Source organism: Ictalurus punctatus, chromosome 13 (assembly GCF_001660625.3).
Source record: "Ictalurus punctatus breed USDA103 chromosome 13, Coco_2.0, whole genome shotgun sequence".
In the NCBI taxonomy this organism is placed as follows: domain Eukaryota; kingdom Metazoa; phylum Chordata; class Actinopteri; order Siluriformes; family Ictaluridae; genus Ictalurus; species Ictalurus punctatus.
The window spans coordinates 7510970-7524325 of NC_030428.2; positions in this window are offsets into that span (position 1 = coordinate 7510970).

Sequence of the window (13356 nt, forward strand, 5' to 3'; positions counted from 1 at the left end):
AAAAAGGCGCCTATAAAGCTGGAGGCGTAATTCTGTGATGTGGCCACAAGAGGGCAGGCACGTGTCACAGCGATGAGTATGACTCACTTCACTGATTCAGTTTTACTTCATTGATTCAGTTTTATTTTATTTTTTTTACTGTAGAATTGCCCCTTTGGGAGGATTGATTTAAAAAAAAATCACTTTTCAGACAGATATGGCCCAGTTAGATAGGTGCCTATTTTTGTTCATTCATACTGGTCAGGGTTGCGATGGATCCAGACTCCATCCTGGGAATTGTCGTGGAAATTAGACAACACTCACAGACTCGTCCTCTGAAGGTAAAAAGGTTTATTACAGAAAGATGATTAATACAGGATAGAATAAAGCAGGATAGAATAATGAGAGCGCTCTGAAGCCCTTGTACTACATTACTATATGAAACGCAGAGCATGACATAATTCTGTGTAACAATGAGAAGCGGTTTGAGGCAGTTCGAACAGGCTTTGTTTTAGGATCTTGGAAGATGTTTAGATGAACCTTGAACAGAAGAACATGTGTGTGTCTCTGCAAGCAGATAAACATTCTGTACTGATCTCAGTGACATGACATGGACTTCAAGGGCATTATCCTCTGATGAGAAGGAAATAGAACAAAAACAAAACTATTACAAAGTAAAAATGAGTCATTTCCCTTCACAGATCACTGGGTGCTAAGCAGAATTACAAACTGGATTTGGAAGCCAGTCCATCACAGGACACCATTCACACACTCATCCACACACCTGGAGCAATTTAGCACAGCCAGTCCAACTACTGGTATGTTTTTGGGAGGTGGGAGGAAACTGGAGAACTCCCAGGAAAACCATGAAGACACCACGTTTCTGCGGAGAGCACAGCGAATCTGCAGAGACAGTAACCTGAGCTCAGGATTGAACTGTTGACCCTGGATGATATGAAGTGCCAATGATACCTGCTGCCTTTCATTTGTAACTGGGAGAAGAGTCACTTAAATGATTCATTGAAATCAAATGAATTGTTTACAAATTATCACCAAGAGTTTTAGTGAGTACTGAGGCAATCAGGCATTTTTTTGATATAAGCAGTGTAAGAGGGCACTCAGGGCTCCTGGACCACCAAGGGGCCCCATGATTTTTAAATAGATGCAAAAAGCACTTTACTATCATTTGGTCAAGAGGTCTCTACAACCCCATTTCCAAAAAAAACTTGGGACGCTCTGTAAAATGTAAATAAAAACAGAATGCAATGATTTGCAAATGTCATAAACCCATATGTCATTCACAATAGAACTTAGAAAACATATCAAATGTTTAAACTGAGGAAATGTACCATTTTAAGAAAAAAACAAGGTAATTTTGAATTGGATGGCTGTCTCAACACGTCTCCAAAAAGTTTGGATGGGGGCAACAAAAGGCTGGAAAAGTAAGTGTTACTGAAAAGAAACAGCTGGAGGTTAATTGAGAACAGGTCAGTAACATGATTAGGTATAAAAAGAGTATGTTAGAGAGACAGAGTCTTTCATCTTTCATCTTCTTAATCAGCATGTCATGAATAACTACAGACACATTTCCAAACTATCTTTCATTTCACAAGTCTTGGAAAAAGTTATCTATTCTCAGATTTCTTCTTACCGGAGTGCTTTTAGTATTTTTGAATCATTTCAGTCCGGTTTCAAGGAACTTCACAGTACTGAATCTGCTTTGTTGAAGGTCACCAATGATATCTTACTCACTCTTGACTCAGGATCTTGCTGTATTTTAATCTTACTTGAATTGAGTGCAGCATTTGACACAGTAGATCATTATATCCTTTTGCAAAGACTTGATCATGTAGCTGGGTTTCAGGGGCCTGTGCTGGAGTGGTTTGCCTCTTATCTCAAGGAGAGGACATTTACTGTTAATGTAGGGAAGTGTGTTTCTCATCCTGTGCTCGAATGTCCTATGGTGTTCCCCAGGGTTCCATTGTGGGTCCTCTTCTCTTCTCTCTATATATGCTTCCTCTAGGTCATATTATTGAGAGACACCATTTATCATATCATTTCTATGCCAATGACACTCAGCTTTATCTTCCTGTGAAAAATAAGACCTGCTCTGTCTAGTTTGTTCGACTGTCTGCATGACATAAAATGCTGGATGCACAGTAAAATCCCTAGTGTTGAACTAACACCCAGAGTGTTTATTTGAGTCCAGTGGACTTATATAAACACTGTAGGGTGTGAATTCAACACTGTGGGTGTTAAATCATCACTGCTGATTTTGCTGTGTGGACATGTACGTTTTTACAGCTCATCAATGATAAAACCGAAATAATCATCTTTGGCCCATCAGCGCTGTCCTCTGACATCATCAATCAGCTTCGTCTCCTCTCTTCTAATGTGTGCAACTGTGTCAAAAACCCTGGTGTCATTTTTGACTCCACACTGTGCGTTGATAAGCAGATTAGTGCTGCTGGACTATTGTAATTCACTCTATCTGGGTTTGCATAGTACAACTGCTGATCATTTGCAATTGGTACAAAATGTGCCGGCCAGATTACTGACTGTCAGTAAAATACCTGAGCTCATTACACCTGTGCTCGCTTTAATTTAAGTAAATTAAAGTAAATAACTCTTAATATTTGGTTGCATATACAGTGGCAAGAAAAAGTATGTGACCCTTTTGGAATTTCATGGTTTTCTGAATAAATTGGTCATAAAATGTGATCTGATCTTCATCTGAGTCAAGGGTATTGACATATATAATGTGTCTAAAATAATAACACAAAAAAAAATTCTGAACCCTCATGTCTTTATTGAGAACAACCAAAAAAACCTCATAGTGCTTGTGGAAAAAGTATGTGAACCCTTGAGTTAATGACCTCAAAAAAGCTAATTGGAGTCTCGTTAAGAAAATGAGTGTGGAGATGTGGACTACAGCTACTTTGACTGATAAAAACCCCTTAAACTTTTGGAGTTTGCGCTGCACAAGAAGCACACGCTTATGTGAGCCATGCCTCGCCAAAAAGAGCTTTCAAAGGATCTACGATCAAGAATTGTTGATTTACATAAAGCTGGCAAGGGTCACAAAGTGATTTCAAAGACTTTAGAAATTCACCAGTCTACAGTTAGGCAAACATTCTACAAATGGAGACACTTTGGGACTGTTACTATTCTACCAAGAAGAGGGCGCTCAGTCAAAATGACGCCAAGAGCACAACGAAGATTCATCAGTGAGGTAAAGAAACAACCCCGAATGACAGCCTAAGATTTGAAGGCATCATTGGAACTGGCTAACATCTCTGTTCATGGGTCTACAATACGTAAAACACTGAACAAGCAGGGTATATATGGCAGGACACCACGAAGGAAGCCACTGCTTACTAAAAAGAACATTGCTGCATGCCTGAAGTTTGCAGAAGAGCACATTGACACTCCACAGCAGTATTGGCAAAATGTTTTGTGGACTGATGAAACTAAGATTGAACTATTTGGAAAAAGCACGTAGAAAGGGCACGGCATATCATCATGAAAACATCATCTCAATTGTAAAGTATGGTGGAAGAAACATCATGATTTGGGCCTGCTTTGCTGCATCATGGCCTGGCCAGTTTGCAATCATTGAAGGGAAGATGAATTCCCAAGTATATCAGACAATTCTTCAGGATAATGTGAGAATGTCTGTACGTCAGTTGAAACTGTGTAGAAGTTGGGTGATGCGACAGGACAACGATCCAAAACACCGGAGCGAGTCCACGACAGAATGGCTTCAGAAAAACAAAATCCACCTTTTGGAGTGGCCGAGTCAGAGCCCAGACCTCAACCCAATAGAGATGCTATGGAGTGACTTGAAGAGATCCATCACATGAGACGTCCAACGAATATGACAGAGCTAAAGCAGTTCTGCCAGGAAGAATGGACTAAAGTTCCTCCTGAATGATGTGCAGGTCTGATCCACAGCTACAGGAAGCGCCTGGTTGAGGTTATTGCTGCCAAGGTGAGGTCAACCAGTTATTAATAGTAAGGGTTCACTTACTTTTTCCACTGCCATTTTGAATGTTGAATGAGTGTGTTCAATAAAGACATGAGGGATCAGAATTTATTTTGTGTTATTATTTTAGACACATTATATTTGTCAATACCCCTGACTTAGATGAAGATCAGATCACATTTTATGACAAATTCATGCAGAAAACCATGAAATTCCAAAAGGTTCACATACTTTTTCTTGCCACTGTATATACAACTCACTGATATCACCAAATTGTTGGTTTCTTCTTTTGTGATGCACTTCCAGGCTTTTACCGCAGCCTCTTTTCAGCTATTTTTTATTTCTGGAAGGGGAGGAGGGTGTTATAGCATCATGAGTTACATCATCAATAAAGATTAGTGGAACTGTTCCTGTTCCAACCTCCACAGAGCAGGGGTAAAGGTATCACAATCGAGTGCTCGAAGAAGACTTTGAGAGCAGAAATATAGAGGCCATACCACAAGATGGAAACCACTCATCTGCAATAAGAATCGGAAAGCCAGATTGGAATTTGTGAAAAATACAGAGCCACAAAAGTTCTGGAACAAAGATTAAACTTTACCAAAGTGACGGAAATGCCAAAGTGTGGAGAAAGAATGGATCTTCTCATGATCCAAAACATACAAGCTCATCTGTGAAACATGGTGGAGGTAGTGTCATGGCTTGGGCTTGCATGGCTGCTTCTGGAACATTCTCACTAATCTTTATTGATGAGTTAACTCATGATGGTAAGCAGCAGAATGAATTCAGAAGTCTACATAAACATTTTGTCTGCTAATTTACAGACAAATGCTTCCAAATTAATCGGGAGGAACTTCATCATGCAGCAATACAATGCTATGGTGTTTCTCTGTAAGTTTCAACTGTATGTTTGTGTGTAATATACTGAGTTCTGAAAATACAGAATATCTGGACCTAAAATAAAATAAGTTTGTCTTTTGTCAGTAGTAAAGTTACTGCATTTTAAACATGGTGTGAAAAGGGAGAAAATGGCTCTTACATACAGTAGCTGTCCAGCAACTAGATCAACGGCTAGCATTTTGCTGTGGGGAAAAAACACACTTAACTAGCAAAGTTTAAGACATCATTACTAAGACTGACTGCTTTACCACAGTATTTGTTATCCTGGCTCCTTACACATTATTTAAATCATTATTTAAATATAAACAAGATTTTTTTTGCTGCTATTTTCATTCCTGAACATTATATTCATAGAAAATATCTCATTCAAATTTTCCTCAGATTCAGTCATAGGGCTACTTGTTTTCGAGTTACTGAGCTTTGATAATGATGAGTTAATGAGTAATTTCCATCTGTTTTTTGTTACTTTAAAGAGGGCCATTAATGTCCCATCATAACTAGCTTTATCTCCTGATATTTTTTAATGATTATGACTTGTAATTAATGTGTAAGCTGTGCCACTGATGGACAAAGTCTTATCGTTGCAAAGGAGTTACAGTAATTGGATCAAAAATTTTGGTTTCAAAAGTCACCTTAATTGAGTAGGGTCTGTCCGCTGACCTAGGACTAGTGGGTGTGTCTTAAATGTTTATCGAACTCGATCATAAAACTAAAGTTGTCTGAAATTTCCTGTGATGTTATCTAGATTATGAGCATCAGCATTATCAGCACGAACATGACTTAAAATTCCTCTCAGAAATGCTGACAATTTAGCTCATGTTAACTTGTGTGGTATGAAAATATGTGAAAATATACAGCATGTATCAGTGTCAGTGAGTTCTTATTCTTACTTTAAACTTGCTGGAAAATATGATTGAAAAGAATGTGATGTAGGAAGGAGCTGACCAGCACAACCACAAGTTTTATTGCCATAAACCTTTATTGCAGTTTTCTTCTCAGATATAATTATATTGAAGTATTAATTCTGCCACTGTCAGCTGCTGACAAAGAGTGATGCATCTCATCTTGCATGGACAGCTGTGTAATGTGTTATTTTGACCCCTGGTGAGTCTAGACTGTATGCGATCCACAGAAATGATTTCAGCTTGAAATAGCAGAAATAAATGAGAAAACAGGTCAACTCCCACCCAGAGCAATAAAGTCTTTTAATAAACTACACATCAAATTTTTGATGTAATAGCATTTAATAACAGGAGAATAGCAACCCAAAGAAAACATGGTCATGTGCAATTGTTCATATGCTCAGTCTGGTACAATCCTTTCATTTGCTTTAATAGAACAATGCAGTTGGCTACAATATGGTAATTCATTCATTTAGTCTGCCAAGTCTTTCATCCTCAATCCAAATAAATTAAACCTTATCTGTCTTTACACAATCCTGTGGGTCATGCTATGATATCCCAAGTCCACAAGACAGACAGATACCTAATGAATCATGATAACCATGCTATATGTAATACATCTTGTTTGAGTAAAAAAAAATATCCAAAATGTCTTTATCGGATTCTTAAAGGGAAGTAAATCTAAAAGGAAACAAACAAAAAAAAAATTAAGGGAAATTATAGGTAAAGAATCAAGCAGTCAAAGAAAATCATGTCCGAATTCTTGGGATTGTAGTCTGATTGAAGGTCTTTATCTTTCTCCTTTATTCTGAGAGTCAGCCTGCATGGTCTACATGCCCTTTCTCACTCCCAACTTACTTCCTACTTACTCTTTTAGACACTAATTTTTTTTACACATTTGGTCAGATAAAACATGCTGGACATAATGGACAAGTTATAGATAATTACTGCATTTACGTAAATGCTACCTAATCTTTGGGTTACAGAGTTTTGGCCTAAGTACATCAGATCAGTACATTATCACACCGACATATTATATTACTAGACATTATCTCATATGTCACTCTGACCACACATCACATCAGCTCTGGAACAAATACATTATCTTAACGTTATCATTTTTAACTATAAATGCAATTTAACTAAGATGATTACATATGCTATTGAATAAAATATAATAACATCTTAGAGTAACATAATTGACCATAAAATGATTAACATCCTAAATATAATTGATTGTAGTTGATTAATATGATTATTATTGAATAACGGGTTCTGTTTCACAGTTCAAATCACCTCAATCTGTGCACATGTGCACTCATACCAACAAAGAAAGTCACAACAAGACCGTATGATATACAATTTGATATAAATACCACTGACTTACAGCCATAATTTCCCTTTCCTCTGTACATATGTGACACTAGTGCAGTTGAGTGGTCTTTATGCACCATACTGAGCTTTCCACCAGTTTACTGAGTTTACATGGGCCTGGAGTTGCATTTGTCACTATTCCCATATATCTCTTCCACAGAGATCTCCCTTTGCACTTCTGCTCAATCCCACATCCCACTGCTGTTTCCTGACTGGCAGGGCTAAGCGAGTGTGTCTCCCTGGTTATACTGCCTGCTTTTTCACTTGCTACAGTATGTTAGTCAGACCTCCAATGCTTAACACTGGCATTGGAACAGGGCTTCCCTCTGCACGCCCCTTACATTAGCCAGATTGCTAACACAACACCCCAGGGTGGGATCTGGTTCCCTCTCCTAATCCTTCATTCCCTCTGCCAGGCAGTTCATTTCCCAGCTTCCACATCCTCTGCTGTCTAAAGATGAGCAGGTCTCTAGCTACATACTGACAATGTATTGAAGTGTTTTCCACCACAGCAATGATCATTACTCTTGATTGGCTGCCAAGTTAGCTGGGCTACACTATACAGTGCTGTCAAAAAGGATTTGATCTGATTTCTTCTGTTTTTGTGTACATCTCATACTAAATTGTTTCAGAAATGAAAAAAAATCTAAGATAAAACCCAGGCAACCCGAGTGAACACAAAATACAAATTTTAAATAATAATATTGTTTATTGAAGCCAAAAAGTTATCCAATATGAACTGTGCCTGTGTGAAAATCTATTTACCCCCATAGTTACTAATTAACCAAATCTATGAAACTGCATTCATAATGGGGTTGAGCTGGACTAGACACAAACAGGCCTGATTACTGCAAACCCTGTTCAATCACATCTACACTTTGGTTAAAAGATCTTACCTAGTAACATACTATTCCAAAGTTTAAAGAAATTCCAGAAATGATGAGGAAGAAGGTGATTGAAATGCATCAGTCTGGGAAGAGTTACAAAGCTATTTCAAAGAGTCTGGGACTCCAAAGAACCACAGTGAGAGGCATTATCTCCAAATGGAAAAACTTGGCACAGTAATCCAACATTCCTCCAAGAGCACAGCAACTACTCATCCAGCAAGTCACAAAAGAGACAAGGACAACAACAAAGGACCTACAGGCCTCTCTTGCATCAATAAAGGTTACTGTTCATGACTCCACTATCAGAGAGACACTGGGGAACAATGGCATCCATAGAAGAGTGGTGAGGTGAAATCCACTGATAACCCGGAAGAACATTAAGGCTTGTCTGAATTTTCGCCAAAACACACCTTGATGATCCTCAAACCTTTTGGGAGAAATGTTCTGTGTATTGATGAGTGGAAAGTGGATCTGTTTGGAAGACAGGGGTCCCGTTACTTCTGACATATAGTAGACCAAACACAGATTTCCACAAAAAGAACATCATACCTACAGTCAAGCATGGTGGTGGAAGTGTGTTGGTGTGGGGATTGGTGTGGGTGTTTGCTGCTTTAGAGCCTGGGCACCTTGCGGTAATTGAGGGAAACATGAATTCTGCTCTCTACCAGAAAATGTTAAAGCAGAATATCTGGTCTTCAGTCTGTAAGCTGAAACTCAAGCACAATTATGGATTATTCAGCAACACAATGATCCAAAGCATAGGAGTAAATCCTAGTCCTAGAAGTAAGTGAAAGTCTGATCTCTAGTTATCAGAAGCATTTGGTTGCAGTTATTGCTGCTAAAGGTGGCATAACCAGATTTTAACTTTAAGGGTGCAATTAGTTTTTCGCATTGTTGGTAGGTGTTGGATCACTTTTTTTTGTTTCAAGGGAAAATAAAAACTAAAAACTGTATTGTATTTTTACTCACATTGCCTTTATTTTATGTTGTATTTTGTTTGAAGATGTAAAACTATTTAGTATGAGCTATACATGGGCAGTGGTGGCTTGGCGGTTAAGGCTCTGGGTTACTGATCAGAAGGTCAGGAGTTCAAGGAGTTCAGTGCCGAACTGCCACTGTTGGGTCCTTGAGCAAGGCCCTTAACCCTCTCTGCTCCAGGGGCGCTGTATCATGGTTGACCCTGTGCTCTGACCCCAACTTCCTGACATGCTGTGGTATGCAAAAAAAAAAAAGAATTTCACTGTGCATATGCATATGTGATAAATAAAGACTCATTATCATTACACATAAAAACAGAAGAAATACTTTTACTCAGGACTTGTACTAATGCTGCCAGTGCTTTCAAAGTGCAGTCTAAGACCGCTGGAAGCCAGGGACATGCATCAGCTATGTGTCTGCTGCCTTGGCACTGACCATCCTAGAGAAGTAAGCTCCAATTTAGATGTCCCCTGACTGAAGACACAGATATCAACATGGCGCACCTGGCTGGCAGATTCTGACAGGCATTCAATTACAGCCGGATAAGCATAGTAAGAGGCCAAGAAAGCTGTCTGATTCTCTTTCTAAACATATGGACAACCTATCATCACACACGGCCAAGCTGAAATCATTGATTTCAGAATTGGAGCTGCTTACAGTGGAAGCTTGCACCCTTCAACAGCGTCTTCCTTAGAGCCCAAGACCTGATTTATTATGTCTGTGGGTGCATCTTGGAGTATTTTCAAGCTGAGAGTGAACCAACTGTTTAATCACTATGTTCTACTCCAGCTTCAGCACCATCTGGAAACATCTGAATTGTGGCAGCCATATGGGACTGAAATGCTGATATGCAGCCAAAGGCACTGTAGTCTTCTGTTTACTTGCCAAAGTGTAAAGACTTCATTAAGAGCATTAAAGGAGGCTTTGGATCGTGTGCTATACTGTGCCTGATGGGAAGCAGATTGGAATAGACCGCATGTCTGCCACTGACACTTGCGTTGCAAAGCACTTTCTGCAGATTTATGTTGCTCAAAAACACAATATAGACACACTGATGATATTTGGGTGAGGTCTTACAACATAGTGCATGGCATTTACAGGCAATTTGTTAGGAATTACTCCAATCTGCAGCAAAATCTCACTCTGGCAGTGGGACACTGGACATGGGGCGGCTCTTGCCAATCTGATTTAATATAAATCAACCCAGTAAAGCCTGCCCTGTGTGCAGAGTTACTCACCCAAGAGGCCCTGGAAAGAATGGCATAGATTTCAGAAACTACAACTTGGCACCTTTAATTTGCTATAACCTTACTCTTTATTTCAGCACACTCCTAAGTTCTGCCTTGTGCAAGCCTTAAATGTACTCTGGCCCCTAGCAGGCACCTGTTTCACAAGTACAAACTTCAGTTCTGCCATTAGTCACCAACTGGGGTTCATGGCCTTGTCAATATCAGACCCTATTAAGTTTGCTCAAGAAGTTAATTCCCTCTTGGACAGAAGTGTGATCAAAAATGTAACCCCATTGCATAGTTCAGTAAAGGGTTCTACTCAACATATCTTACTTTAGAATTGTTGTTTCCATCCAATTCTACATTTGAGTGTGCTGAGTTCCTAGAGAACTAGCCCTAGTACTAGCCCCTGGAGGGACTGTAGGTCCTAGTACTGATGTACTGTATGTAACAGCCATTTCAGCACACCAAAGCAGCATGCATGGCATCTCACTGGGGATTTATAAACCTGTTCCTGCCTTCTCCTTGCCCATCTTTAAAATTTGTTACAGTGGTGCCAAACCCAGGAAGGAGGAGTGACGTGCTGTCGGAGAGCCCTCGCCACTGTGGGAGAATTGAGGCACCGAGGAGACAGCTTTACAAGAGCGGTTGCCCGGGAGATGGAGGTGTGACAGCCATCTGCCTGAAAAGGGGAGGAGCCATAGCCACCCACCATGAAGTCCAGTGCCATCACCTGGCATCACGGGGGATCACTTCCCAGCTGGCTGAGGACCAGATGACAGTTTGCCTGGGGACCAGAGAACCAGTGTTTTTTCTCTCTCCTCTCTCTCCCTCTTGCTGTCTCTCCTGCTCACTTCTTCTCTCTCCCCTGTTCTTCCCCTCGTCTCTCCTTTCGCTCACAGGATGCTTCTGCCCCCCCCGAGTTTGGTGGGATCTCACTCTTGTGTTAGAGTCCCTTAAGTCCCTTAAGCATGCCTTTCATTCTTTGTTGGCCAGATGACTCCTGAGTCATCTTGTGATTGAATTGATTGATGGACCTTGCAAAATTCCACAAGGGTGTACTAACTAAACATTCCCTTTTTGCACCCAATACATGGGTGTACTATTTGTACTGGATGGTAGCAATGTGATCATCAGAGCAACGATTTATTTGTCACAAGGGAAAGGACAGGGACTCCCAGTCTAAACAGTGCTTGCCCACTGGGTGATGGACATTATCACCAAGGCAGGTCGGCTCACAGGCAGGTCGGATGGCTGGCTCCTAACATGATGTGCCACTCTGCAAGAAGCATCTCCTCCACATGAGCATAAGTTAGAGGCTCATGGGAGACTGTGCTGCTGTTAGCTGGGTATCACTATAGACCATCTCCAGGTTCTATAAGGTTAACATAGCAAACTACACATGCAATCAGGTGACAAAAGAAAAAATCTGATAATTGGAAAGCTGAATTCTTTTTTTTTTGATGGAAATGTGGTTTAAGTTTCTCTAATTATTACAAATGATTTATATTTATGTGTAAAATGGCATGAAAGTAATATGTAACTGAATAACTTTTTATAAGGAAACTCCCAGAGATAGCCCATATTTTCGCTCCTTTTTAGATTACTTGCTTTTTGGGAGTTCCTACAGTGTGTAGAATGGACCTGGGACAATTCCAATAACTTGTTTGGTGCAACTACTCGTGCATCTCAAAAAAATTTTATATCCTGAAAAAGTACATTTTTTTTCTGTAATTTAATTAAAAATGTGGAACTTTCATATATTCTGGATTCATTACATATATAGTAAAATATTTCAAGCCTTTTTTTTTGTTTTAATCTTGATGATTACGGCTTACAGCTCATGGAAGTCAAAGATCCAGTCTCTCAAAATATTAGAATAAACAATTAATAATACAGAAATGTCGACCTTCTGAAAAGTATGTTAATTTATGCACTCAATACTTGGTCGGGGCTTTAATCCTTTTGCACAAATTACTGCATCAATGTGACGTGGCATGGGGGAAATCAGCCTCTGGCACTGCTGAGGTGTTCTGGAAGTCCAGGTCGCTTTGATAGCGGCCTTCAGCTCGTCTGTTTTGTTGGGTCTGGTGTCTCTCAGAGATTCTCTATGGGGTTCAGGTCAGGCGAGTTGGCTGGCCAATCAAGCACAGTAACACCATGGTAAACCAGTTACTAGTAGTTTTGGCACTGTGGGCAGGTGCCGAGTCCTGCTGGAAAAGGAAATCAGTATCTCCATAAAGCTTCTCAGCAGATGGAAGCATGAAGTGCTCTAAAATCTCCTGGTAGACGCTGCATCGACTCTCCACTCGAGAAAGCACAGTGCTCCAACACCAGCAGATGACACGACACCCAAATCATCACTGACTGTGGAAACTTCACACTGGACTTCAAGCAGCTCGGATTCTGTTCCTCTCCACTCTTCCTCCAGACTCTGGAACCTTGATTTCCAAATGAAATACAACATTTACTTTCATCTTCCCCGTGATTGTGCTTGTGTGTACTGAACCAGACTGAGAGATTAAAGCCTCAGGAAACCTTTGCAGGTGTTTTGAGTTAATTAGCTGATTAGAGTCTTCTCAGGTCGACATTTCTGTATTATAAATTCTTTATTCTAATATTTTGAGATACTGGATTTTTTTTATTTCCATGAGCTGTAAGCCGTAATAATCAAGATTTTTTTTTTTTAAAAAAAGGCTTGAAATATTTCACTTTGTGTAATGAATCTAGAATATCTGAAAGTTCCACTTTTTTAATTCAATTATGGAAAAAAAAAAAAGAAATTTTCCACGATATTCTAATTTTTGAGATGCACCTGTATATACAGAGTTTACAACTCATGATGCCTGGAGGCAAACCTAGGCAACCTGTTCTGCTGAGCTGCAATCCCATGCCTCCTTTACTATACCTGACCTGTAAAAAAACAACAACGAAATAACAGAAAAAAAGTAGAAAAAGTTTTGCCCTGTCATGATTTGGAACAGATTTTTCAACCTCAGTGCCCATGCCACTGATCTTAATGAGGTCTATCAGTTCAAGAAAAGTGAACATAATTAGCAATCCCGTCCCTTCCTCCATGAACTGCAGCAGCCCTTTCCCCAAACAAATCAGCTTTTCATGCA